Source organism: Engraulis encrasicolus, chromosome 21 (assembly GCF_034702125.1).
Source record: "Engraulis encrasicolus isolate BLACKSEA-1 chromosome 21, IST_EnEncr_1.0, whole genome shotgun sequence".
NCBI lineage: Eukaryota > Metazoa > Chordata > Actinopteri > Clupeiformes > Engraulidae > Engraulis > Engraulis encrasicolus.
The window spans coordinates 10,714,051-10,727,445 of record NC_085877.1 but is presented as its reverse complement, the minus strand read 5'-3'; the positions used below and the strand labels follow the sequence as shown (position 1 = coordinate 10,727,445).

The following is a 13,395-nucleotide window of genomic DNA, read 5'->3' as shown; positions in this document are numbered from 1 at the left end:
GGGAGACAGGAAGAGCTTGGTGACAGTAGGCTTGATTCCATAGGCAGTCCAAATGACACTCACTTCCATAATTAAGTAGGCTACGCAGGTAATCGCTGCACTTATTCCACGTGATTTACAACACTGCACTCGCTAGTCTAGGTTAAACGTTAGGGGTGAAGTTGCACAGCACTCGCACACGGCACGGCTCACTGCAAACAATGTGTGCTGCGATTCACCTGGGTAGGCCAGCGGTGTTAAAAGTGAGTCCAAGTACAACTGGGTTTGGAGAGAGAGAGGGGAAATATATGCTGGGAAATATATGCAATGTCATCTCATAATCATGGAGTTCCTCATGCGATTTCATCTGGGTCAGTCAGAAATGCATGCACCCTGCGCACCGGGAAGTGTGTTTTTTTTTTCAAACAAGAAAACTGGTTCATCATATGCATGGCTTAACTGACTTTAATGTTTGCCAACGTGCTATAGTTTTCCTCTCATAATAGCACCTGGCGACTGTGACCACAGTTAGATGACCTCGCGCGCGTAAACCCATTAAAATATAGCCTAGCCTTCTGTGGCTATTCAGAGCAATATGAACCAATCAGGTCGGCGTTGCTATTAAGCAAAATACATCCCTGATGTCTACTTAACTAAAATAAGATGCATTTGTCTAATATGAAAATATGATATGTAAAAGTCAAAGTGAAAAGTCAAAGTTGTCAGGTTTACAGGCAAAAGGGATTTAAGTGTCAGTAGACACTGTCGGGACGAATGAAACACCCGTTTCATCCGTCCCTCTCGCCCATTGACTTAAAGCAGGATCAAAATAAAATGGGAGCACTTGAGATGACTATGTTCCAACTTGTCTTGAGCACCGTCGTAGCGCAACAAATCATTAGCCTATCGTAAACATAGCCTAGATAATTGGAAATTACAAAAAATAGGCTACATTTTATAGACGTTGGCTATAGGCTAAGCCGACTCCTCTACCTGTTTGAATTAGTGCAGCCTTACAGGGAGGACGTTAATTTGGCATAGGTCAACTGCAAGAGACTACTAATTTGTGACTTGACGTGATGTGTGAATAATTAGGCTACGATATGCAACAGGCATATTTAGCCGCACTCAGTCATTCATTGGGTGAATGTCCCGACCCTGTGTGTCCGCGTGCATGCATGGGGTGGGGAAAAATACATCAAGCGTGCCATCACCACCCATCCCCCCGGACCCACGAAACCCACTGAAGATCCAAGCAATTGTAGTCTGTCAGTATTTTAGTGTGGGCCCAGGTAGGGCCTAGTTGAATTCCTGCATGGCCTGGTTATCTCAATAGTGCCAAGAAGATGTTTGCCCTCAGGCTAGTGTGTTCATAAAGCGCATGTTCGATTTGCTGTAATAGGCTACGATCAGTAAGCCTCAACTTGTCTGTCGTGTCTTTTCCTTCTTTCGATATTTTGTAAAATAGGCCCACGTTAAAGCCTAAATACGATAATAGGCCTAAATAAGGCTAATAAAGTAAGCTAAATAAGTCAGGCCTAAATAAAGTTGTTTTAGCCTATGAACTCAGGCAATGCAGACATTTGCGGAGGGATTTTGGATATCTTGGCCTATAGGCTACCGATGGCTTTATGAACTTCATGACTGGGCTACAAGATAGTCGGGTAAACATATTGACTAGACCACCAACATCTGATGCTGAAGTGGGGGAGGGTGGTTTTTTCACTTCAAATGTTCCCCGACACACACACACACACACACACACACACACACACACACACACACACACACACACACACACACACACACACACACACACACACACAGATACGCGCTAATCGCTCTCTCTCTCTCCGTCTCTCCCTCTCTTTCTCATTGTTGCTATAGGCCTACGTGCATCTGGATAGGCATAGGCAGTGTGGTCACCCAGCACATTTTCATAGAAATGCTGTTTTTTTTTTTTAATGAAATCTTTATTCAGTTATTTGTGAACAGTCTCTGCGTTTCTCTTTCGATGTTGCGTCACCGTGGACAAGTGTCTGCTCGAAAACTTAATGCAAAGCGGCAAAAATTTTTCAGAAACGTGTTGAACTTTTCAGAACATGAATGTTTGTCTGTGGGGGGAGGGGGTGGGTTACAGCAGTGCAGTGCAGTGCAGTGCACGGGACTGCACAGCCTTTTGTGACATTGTCGTGGCGCGACAGGGTTGTCCAGCCGAAGGATCCGAAGAGTCATAGTTCCAGTCATACTGTTGTTCGTTTCTCCCCATTTGCAGTCCTAATCATCGGCGTCGTTAGAGCATTTTTACCCGGGCACGTGCCCTGGTGTGGACCTGCGGTGCCAGCCTATAATGGGCACTGATTTTTTAATTAATTAATTAATTTATATCTTTATTTTTTATTATTTAAATCTGGATCATCTGTTAATATACAGAATACATGCTTGCATTATTTTTTCTCTTTTAAAATAGGCCTATAGCATACTACACTTAAGTTAGAATTTAAGTCTGCCACGGATGCAGCAGCCTGATCAGAATGCACTTGCCACCACGGCCTTTCGTACTCGGAGCATAGCCGGAGAGTTGCCTGCAGGAGTTTTCACTATCTTTAAGAAACACGACAGGCATACTAGTTATCCTAGTGAAGACACACTAAAACATTGATTATAATATAACCTAGTTATTTGGCACCCTGAAGAAATTGACTATTTGAATAATGAATTACGTGGTGAATTACATGGTGCCCCCCCTCATTGGATGACCTACCTGAAGTTGATGAGATAGCAATGAAATGTGAAGAGTCTTTCTTCATGATACCTACAAGAGACCATTCTCATGATAAACAGAGATTTGGGCAGCACATCTGAAAAATAGCATTTTTGAACCGAAATGTGTGACAACACATGCGACCATTCACTCCGAAGCCGGGCGTGAAGTGAAGTAAACAGTAAGCGTTAATTTTTTTATCATTTGGTGTAAACTAACATAGCATGTTCGCTCATATATGTGTGTAGAAGAACAGTGTTGTTTCATCTAATAACGCGAAGGGGCGTCTCTGGAGTGGTGTTAGCCTATGTGGTCACGTCTGTTATGCTACAGTAGCCAGGCAGTTCGCTCATATATAGGACCTGTTGATCGGAGAAAGATCACAAATGTCGGCTTCACCAACTATTTGCCATGTTGTGCTGTTTCTCAATTCGTTACGTTCGTGTTTTCAGGGGGTTATGATGCCGTGATGGACTACCCCAACTTGTCTTGTCAGCTTTGCTAGCTATCGGCATATTTTTTGACATCTTGACAAAGTTGCCTGCAACCAATGACCCCGCTGTTATAGCCTAGGCTACTAGCGCACTATAACGGAATACAACACTCGTAGAAAGCAGTTTTGTAGGCTATGCTGATGCTTTTAAAAATAGCCCAGCGCATGCTTGAATGAGCCGTCGTCCAGGCAAGTTGGAGGCTGACTGGCTTAATGCAGCCCAAGCACACGTTGGTCTCAGAGTTGAAAGTGAACGATTCTGAAATGATTCTCATTCTGGTGTTTGCTGCTCGAGTGGTCTTACAGACAAAAGCACATAATTCTACATTAAGGTGGCATGATAACATCCTACTTTTAAGACCAAAACATAATGCCGTGAACTAGCCAACTATTCGATTGAATGCATCTATTACACATAGCCTACGCAATGCCCGTGTGTGATATTGATACTCTGGCTCCCCCTCTTGACGTGAACATGCACCGGCACACACAGACACGCGCACACGACATAGGCCTACACACACACACACACACACACACACACACACACACACACACACACACACACACACACACACACACACACACACACACCAATTGATCATAGCTTGCAAGAGAAGGTGAAGGAGAGATGGATGTTGATGAGCACGAGCAGAGGTGATGTGACTATTCAATTCATATTAATTAGGAATAAGTTAATAACTGCAAACATAACTGCAAACAGGTTATAGATCATGAAAATGCAGACAGGAGACTGTAATATGTTCTTGTTACTTCAAGACTCAGTGCAACAGAGTGCAGAGGAGGAGAGGAGCAGATAGAAGGGATGCAGGATGAGTTGACATTGAGAGATGACACTGACAGGTGAGACTCAGCTGACAATGTAGTTAGCTACTGTGAGTTGTATTGCCCTACATATAGATTTGATTAATTTTTCTTTTAAAAAAATAATTGGCCAAATTTTTTTCAGCTCGCGCGCTCGCATGCATTCCTTTTTGGTGCCCTTTAGTGCCCCTGTATAGTGTTGGGTCTGCTGACGCCCCTGATCCTAATCACAGATGATTAGCCACACCTGGTGTAACAGATGTATTGTCATGTGTGCATCACATCCCCAGTTAACCGGAATCCCGTCGATCGCGCACAACAGCGCATTGAAAGGATGAAATGTTCACAAGCACCAATACAAAAAAAACGTCTTCAACCTATTAGTCCGTAGGCTATCCTGAGCAGGGACGTGCACAGGAATCTCAAAGGGCAGTTGCTCTAACCTGAAGAAAGGGCAACCCCCCCCAAAAAAAAAAAAATCAACAATGAGCGTCCTTCTGAATTTTAGGAAACTGCACCATGGGTATTATTATTTTTAGTAGTAGTAGTAGAAGTAGTATATTATTGTCATAATTATTAATATTTTTATTGTATAGTATCCTGAATATGCGTACCATATGATATAACATGCTAGTTTTTAAACATGTAGGCCTACCTATTAATCATATCAGAGATGATCAGCCTTATGCCCACCTGCCCTAAATGTCTCCTGATCCACATTTCCTCATGTGTGGTATGTGGCTGCCCCTAAATTAAATGAAATTATGAGAAAAAGCCTTGATAGTTTTTAAACCTGTATCAGTCACAGAGATTATCAGTCTTATGCCTACCTGCCCTATGTGCAGAGGTCTGTGGCTCTGAGTCATCCTCATCTTAAATGAAATGAAATGATGAGTAGGCCTAAATTAATAGGCTAAATATGAGGATGCTTAATCAATTAACCCACTGTCATCTTTATAATCCTTGTAGCAGCCAAAGTAGACTTTAAGTTATAATAAATAGAAATAGTTAAAAAATGTTAAAAAGATCATTTAATTTGAATTTGAAATTTAATTAATAGGCATATTCCATGATTAAAATGATGAATATTATATAGGAAAGCTAAAACAATAAGAATTCACAGGTTTAGGTCATTTGTTGGGTCTTTTGTAGCCTATATTAAAAATGTGTACTGTCGCTTTAAGAATGGACGAGCCGGCTTTCATTTCAGATCGCAAAGAACCGTGGCGTGGGAGCACCAGTTCTTATATGTTGCTCTGAAGCTCCGAGCTTCTCGCAGACTTTATAACCTTTTATTTTCATTACAGATATTTTAGTTAGTTCATGCACATTTTGTAGGCCTATGTCTTGAGAAGAACAGTAAACGTCAGTTATCACGTGGAGTGGTAGCCTGGTGAACCAGCGCCACCCGCTGAACGGCAAAATGTTTTGTCTACGGGTGGGTCTGGCCTCGCATAATGATTCAATGAAGCCAGAATGCCATGAATCTGGCAAACCAATTACAACGCAAAGTTGTGTTTTGAATCAAAGCGGGCAGGGTTTTGAGGGAAGGTTGTTCTCATCAACAATCTTCGGATGTATTATGCATCGAGGCCAGACTAAATTAGACATCAACATTTAGTCTGGTTTATCAGGCTAGTGGAGTGGATTTATTTCAATTACATGGACATTGACAGTGGAAACAGCCTATCTATGGGTCGGAGAATAGGCTATATCAGCGTAAGAAAACGCACTTTCCTAGCGGTCTCACCAAGATCAAACCTCTACAATCCTGAAAAAGATTCTCTGCCTCACCTGCACCTGTTCATTTTTTTCGCAGCCAACTCTGCAGAGATGTGCTTCCTTTAGCTAGCCTACCCCCTTAAGTTCTCTCTTGCTTGATAAAACGACATGTCATCTGCATGTTTCTTAGTTGGGTTAGCCTTCCACAAAACAACCTGAGCCATGTAAAACGTTGACTGCAAGCAAGCTAGCTGGCTGTCGTATTCCCCCAATATCTGAACGTGGCACACCCCGGCTGTCAGATTATTTAGGATCAAACGTCCTAAACTCGAGATCGGCTTTAAGAGACATTAATTGTGATCATGTAGTTTAATACTGTGTAGTCTGCTGTGTTTCCAGCTCACCTCAGGCCGTCAGGGCAGTCGCTCTACTCCCACGACATCTTCGACATATTTTGCGTCTCTGCCCTGGTCGCATGCATGCTTGTTCCCCCCTAGAGCTGCGCGTGCCCCCCGCATCGCGCATGCTGCCCCTCCCTTTGCCTATCTCGAGGTGCAGGTGAATCTGAATTTGAAAACTTAATTTAGGAAGCTTCAATCAAAAATACGAATTGCAAAGCAAATCAGTTGAAACATGAAATCTTAGTCTATTTTTCCGAGGCATATCTACAGCTGGCTGTCGGTTTTTTTGCTACCTAAACGTGGCGCTGGCTGGCTGTTAGGTGTATGATAGGCCTAACTAAAAGTTCTAAACTCAACATTGTATTAGAGAGGTTGATTGTGAGCATATTTTGTACCCTAATATGTAGACTGTGTGTAGGGCTCTAGCCGACACCCAGGCATCTTCAAAATCTTTCGTGTGTCTTATAGGCGCTCAAGGGCCTGTCGCGTGCCTTCTCCCTCCCCACCGGAGTTGTTGCGTAGCCTACCTACCTCACATCGCTCGTGCCCATTCTCGACGGGTCTGATGAATTTATATGACTGACTTAAGTCTTTATTGTACAAAACTTCAATCAAAATTATGAATTATAAAGAAATCAAATGATATTGAAATATGAAATTATAATTGCCATATTATTTTCCCCTCCCTTGGAAGGGCAATATCAGCCAATGTGGGCAAAAGGGCCGTTGCTCGGGCACCGTGGGCAACTATGCTCTGCACGTGCCTGATCCTGAGGATATCCGTTCCTGACTTGAATAGGTAGGCCTAGTGCAGAAATAATTAACAGACATCACTTAGCCTATAAGTTAGGAGCGGAATTGAGACGGTGAATGCAGGACAGAATAATGAAAACAAAACACCGTCGACTGGCGGTCTTGTTTAGGGATCACGCTTGTGTTATTATCAAATACCCAATGTTACGTGCAACGCGCAATTGGCTGACTCTTTCCACTTGTAGCCTAAAACTGAGGGAGGGATCAACATACAATGAGCTACACTGAAGCAGATTACTCTGCTTCGCAAAAAAAACCAGTGCACCAATAATACCCCCGTCTTCAACCTACTATTTAGGCTACCAGATATATAGGCTAGTAATAGTATTAAGTTGTGCTACCTTGTTTTTTGTGGTAACGACAGTGTAGATCAGGTAATAACCTGCAATAGGGGAAGCGGCATGCGCCAGTTTTAAAGACGGAATGTCGTCGCCAAATGTAAAATCACCTCTCTCATGCTGACATGACGGGGCACTACTTCATTAGGCTACAATGTTGTTCATGTCTGTTTGACTCACACTATACGAGTGGTTCAATTTGTGTTTTTGTGCTCATCGCACAAATGAGACAGACAGGCTTGCTTGATAGGGCTACACAAAGCAAGCGACATCGGTCCACTCAAAATGGTCCGAACTCCGCCGCTTGATTTCATGTCTCCTCAGTCTCTCCATTAGCCCTGGCATTACAGATGAAGCAACTGTGATCAGTGAGGTTGTGGAAACGGTTGAATAGGCCTATGGTCCTAAATTGGAAGCGGCCGATGCCAGTTTTGAAGACAGAATGTCGTCGCCAAATTTAAAATTCGATCTCTCTCATGCTGGCGTCACGGGACACACTTAATTACAATGGTGTTCCTGTCTGATTGACTCGGTTTTAATTGTCTTTACCGGTTCAAATTGTAGTAGGTATGCAAACTCTGTATCCTGAGGATACCCGTTCCTGGCTTGAATAGTGCCGAAATAAGTTAGGGACGGATTGGGAGACGGTGAATGCAAGACAGAAAAAAAGTCGAGTTTAAATTCACATGGTGGTCTTGTTTAGGGCTCACACTTGTGTTATTATTAAATGCCCTATCAAATGCCCAATGCTAAATAAAACGTGCAATTTGCTGACTGTATTTCTACTACTACTAAAACTGGGGGATGGACAATCACGGGAGCACAGACAGACGTACAAGCACAGGCAGACGCTGCTCTGCAAAAGCAGTGCTATACTGCCCCCCGCATTCCGAATGGCCACAGGGTGTAATGATCACGGTGCGCTGCCACGGCACGGTAATGAGCAGATTGAAGTTACACCATCTGTACCCTAAGCATTGTACCGTCCCGCCACACTGCTCCCTAGGGGCGCCACTGAGGGCTGCCCCCTTGCACTGGTGAGGCATATATGCATAAATGCATATAAGCTTATAGTGGACTTCGGTTTGCTGCAGTTTGCATGCCATGGTTCGGTATGCGTGTGAATGGTGTGGTTTCAGTTGTCGGTTTGCATTGTGCCACACACACACACACACACACACACACACACACACACACACACACACACACACACACACACACACACAAAGGCACACTGAAAAACACATTGCAGGGCATGCATTGGCGTGTTGAAATCATTTCGACAGACTCTGAGTATTCAGTGATTCAGATGCAGCTGAGGAATTCAAAAATGTGTGTGTGCGTGTGCGTGTGCCTGTGCCTGTGCGTGTGCGTGCGTGCATGTGCGTGCGTGTGCGTGCGTGCTTGCATGCGCATGATGAAACCAGTAGATCTGCTTCTTCAAAGGTGCTGATTGTAATGAAACAGTAGCAGTGGAACATTGAAGGGCGGTGTGCTGTGAAGGAGACGAGAAAGATAGTCCACAGGGTCATCTAGCCGTGAAGATGACTTACCGCACATATTTGATGGAATGGAATGTACTCAAATGTCACTAACACTTCTTTGGTCAACAAGTTAACACAAACAAAGAGTGTGTGGCTTGGTTGGGTGGTTGGTGTGTGTGTGTCTGTAATGTAATTACTGTGTGTAATGTAGAAATATAATGTAAATTATAATGTTGACAGAGGATGACTGGTAGCTCAGAAAGTCGCAGTGTCTTCTCAAGTTGGGTGCTCTTGGATGAAGGGGGTCAGTCCAATTTGTGAAAAGGGTAATCCAGGCAATCCAAGTAAATAAAAGCCTTTGTTAGCATATGGCTAAAGCATGATTAAAAGAGCAAACACATTTCGACCAGACAGGTCTTCATCAGTGCTTAGTCTATTGACAAAGGTAGATTGGAACTTCCTCATTATTTGTTTGGAGTTGCAGGGATTCTCCTTTTTCATTACAATGTCTTTAAATAAATAAAGTTTGTCAGAGGATGCGCTCAACTTCTTGGAAAAAATGGATGTCTTTGGGTGCGCGATAAAAGGTATCAACTTAAAGAAGAAAAATCTGCACTCACAAGCTACGTCTTATTATTTATTTATAGATTACCACCATGTCCACAAGCAAACGCGTTTTGGCTATCAAGCCTTCATCAGTGCATGGTACCACGCACTGATGAAGGCTTGATAGCCGAAACGCGTTTGCTTGTGGACATGGTGGTAATCTATAAATAAATAATAAGATGTAGCTTGTGAGTGTGGATTTTTCTTCTTTAGTTTAAATTAATAAATACATGAAAACATTCTTTATGTACAGTATGTAAATACATTTATATTCATAAAACTTGGTGAATGATGCGTGCATGCTGGGAATTTGTTCGGTTTGGACAACGATGTATGTTAATGCACCGTATAAATAAATTGATTGATAGCATATCAGTCATCACAATGATGACTATGAAAGGATATTATGAAATACCTTACATTGACCTTGCTCCCCAGATAAGATGTGTCTTATTAAAGAGTTAAGCATTTGTTCTGTGATAAAAATTTGCCTTACTCAGGTACGGTAAGCGTGACTGTTTTGAAGCGCCTTACACTGGCCTTATTCTCCAGATAAAATAACACTTTCCTGTTTTCTGCAGAAAAAAGTTAATTGAAGCTACTTTTCTGTCTTCCCTTGACTATGGTGATATTATTTACAGACATGCACCACTCTCTAATCTGAAGGCACTTGACACTGTCTATCATTCAGCTCTTCGTTTTATTACTGGGGATCCATATAGTACACATCATTGCCTGTTATATGATAAAGTTGGGTGGGCTCCACTTTCTCACAGAAGGGACATGCATTATTTTATTTTTATTTATAAGGCCCTCACTGGCAAACTCCCATTTTATATTTCATCTCTTTTAGTTTGGCACTCCAACCCATACCAAACCCGCAGCAGCAATTTTTTACTGGAGGTCCCTTATGCCCGCACAGAACTGGGTAAAACAGCTTTTAGTGTCTGTGGACCTTCAGTTTGGAATAACTTACAACTAAGGATGGGTCTTCAAGCCTTTGTGCCATTAGAACATTTTAAAGTTACACTGGGAAGTTTTTTATCACATACTTGCACTTGTTTTAACTCATAAGTTTTAATTCATAGTTTGTCTTAATTCTTATCTCTTATATGATTTATGGTGTATTGTGTATGTTCGTTGTTTATATATGATTTTATATGTGCAATTGTTTGTTTTACTCGACATCATTGTAAATGAGGGCTGGGCCCTCAATGATTCTTCGAGTTTAATAAATGAAATAAGTCTTAATCAGGAGTTAAGAATGCTGCTGTGGTAAGATGCATCTCATTAAGGAGTTATTTACACTGCTGTGAAGCTGTTGGCCAAGAGCAGGCGTTGACACGAGAACAGCAGTTATTGCCCAACTTACATGGTGACAACGATTATCAGCTCTGACAGAAGTATTGACAGAATCGACAGAGGAACTAACTGTTATTGCCAAACTTACATAGTGACAAGGACTATTATTGCCTAACTTACATGGTGACAGAATCGACAAAGGCCCTGTTTTTGCATAACACAGTACGTACAGTATGTATATGATGCAGACCTCAGCAGTAGGCCTGATGGCTGAGCAGGTAGCCAGTATGCAGCAGGCCTTGTGGTCAGCTGTAGCCTTATGGTTAAGCAAATGGGCTTTAGATCAGAGGGTTGCTGTTTCAAGTCACACCCTTCCACTCCCTGCCTCACTCCATGGCTGATGCGCCCCATACCCATGGGCAAGGCACTTAACCCCACATTGCTCCAGGGACTGTCACCAATACCCTGTTATTACTTAGTATAAATGTAAGTCGCTTTGGATAAAAGCGTCAGCTATGTCTACTGTACTGTAAAAGACCTGCTGGCTGAGCAGGTTGCCAGGTGTACAGTGGGCCTGCTGGCTCACCAACATGTTTGAAGCAAACGTTTCTATGTATCCACTGGCAACGCTGTCTTGCAAACAGGTTTGCAATGAATCAACCCTGAGCAACCTCCAACTCTTAACCACTCTATTTTTGTAGCTCATTGACAAAGCTGTATTAACAACAAAGACTTGCAATGAATCAACTCGGAGCAACCTCCAACTTGCAAGCGTGTTTGATATAAACGTTTATTTTCACGTTGGCAAGGCTGTATTGCAACAGGCTTGGAACTTGTTATAACAGAGATCGAAATGTAACGGCTGATTGCCTGTCATGTCGTGTAGACCAAGATCCCCAGGGGGTACTGACATGGGCTGTGCCACACTATTTTTGTTTTCTGCGCACACAGAACTTGATGGACTTGGTGCGTCCCCACACCCATTCGTACAACAGGAAGCCTGATAATACAGGAAGAGTTTAGCTGCAAAATGACATAAGCGCCATTTTTTTACTTTTGCGTTTTATTATTGGAAATGACTGTGCAGACATCCTATCATCTATATGTGAATTCTTGCCATTCAAATATTTTGATAACATACTTTTTAAAACGACATAAAATGCTCCTACGCCCTGAAGAAGGCCATAAGGGCCTAAACGCGTAGGCATTGTAGCCAAATGAAATAGTTAAAAACATTGCAACCTTGAGTGCCTCAGCATTTGTCTTTGGACAGCATTGGGACCAAGTTTGAGAGCCCCCACACTGAAAAGCACCAAGGAAAAAGGTGAAGACCCCGAAGCACTCCAATTACCTGCTTGTGTTTGACATAAAATGCATTTTGCAATGCAATTCAATGCAATGCCCAATGTCGCCACTTTGAAAACCAGTGTGTTAGGGTGTGTGTGTGTGTGTGTGTGTTGGGGTGTGTGTGTTAGAGTGTGTGTGTTGGATGTGTGTGTTGGATGTCTTTTTGGATGTGTGTGTGTGCAGCGTTTGTGGATATGTGTGTGTGCTGTATCTGTGCATGTGTGTGGGGATCAATTCAAACTACTAACTCCCATCCTTTCCTGTGACCTTTGGCCTCTTGCCTCTGTGTTGTCCACCACCATGGAGGAAACAATAAAGTTTCCCCGCTGTCAACCAACGCAGGGCAATTTTTGGAGGGCTTTTTTCCCATTCAACATCCAGACAGCAAATAGAGAATAGAATAGAATAGAAAAGAATAACTTAATATAGAATAGACTTTATTGTCATGCCAGCATGAAAATTGCCTTTGGTGTGAGTGTGACTGAATGAGAGTGGCCTTCTTTTTTTTATCTTGATATTGAATGAAAACCTCATCAATAACGTCAAGCCCTGCATCACAAGGCCAGAGGTCACAGAAAAGTACAGGAGCACTTGCACCCTGTTTGACTTCAAGTAGGATGTGTATTTGATACAGCTATGGACATGGCCTTTCAGGACAAGATCAGTGTTACCAGATTTTGAGAGAAATAACCGCCTGGCGTCCTGAAAACAAGCCCAAAAGAAGCGACCGGAGACTAAAAAAGGGTCAGGAGGACACGAGCACTCTAGGCTTTTTGTTGCTCACAGTCTAGGACTGTAGTCAGTAGAAACAAGCTGGTCCACTTCAAAGAGACTGGGCCAAGGATGACTGGACCACTCAGGATACGTTTTGGTGTTATTTTAAATTCGAAATTGGAAAATTTGGTGGAAAAACAGAGCCTTTGTGCTGAGGCGCGCTTTGTTTTGGACAGGGGGCTTGCGCTGTCAGTTGTTCTTGCCCTTGAAAGAGCATTGTGCACAAACACTGACATGTCCTACAGTCTGACCCAGCTCTGAAAGACATCTACGCTGACACACCCCCCAGTCTCATTCAGGCACTCTCGTTCCTTAAGAAACAGACTAGTACAAACAACATCAACTACCACCCCCAAACAGCTGACATGGCTGTCAACTCCGCCTTTAGGTTTGTAGCCTGGTAAGCGTGAGACCAGGGTTTCACAGAGACCAGGTTTCACAGATGTGGTCGCTGTATTCACTGCTCTAACTCCTCAGACGCAAAACACTTCTCACATCCACACACGGGCAAACACTTTAAGATTAACAACTTTATTAATTGTAGTAA

At 42.8% G+C, this 13,395-nt stretch overlaps 1 protein-coding gene across 1 annotated transcript in view; it reads left to right on the top strand.

Moving 5' to 3' along the window:
- il13ra1 (interleukin 13 receptor, alpha 1) overlaps positions 1-13,395 on the top strand; it is a 42,027-nt gene that overhangs the window by 12,563 nt on the left and 16,069 nt on the right. The window lies entirely within an intron of this gene.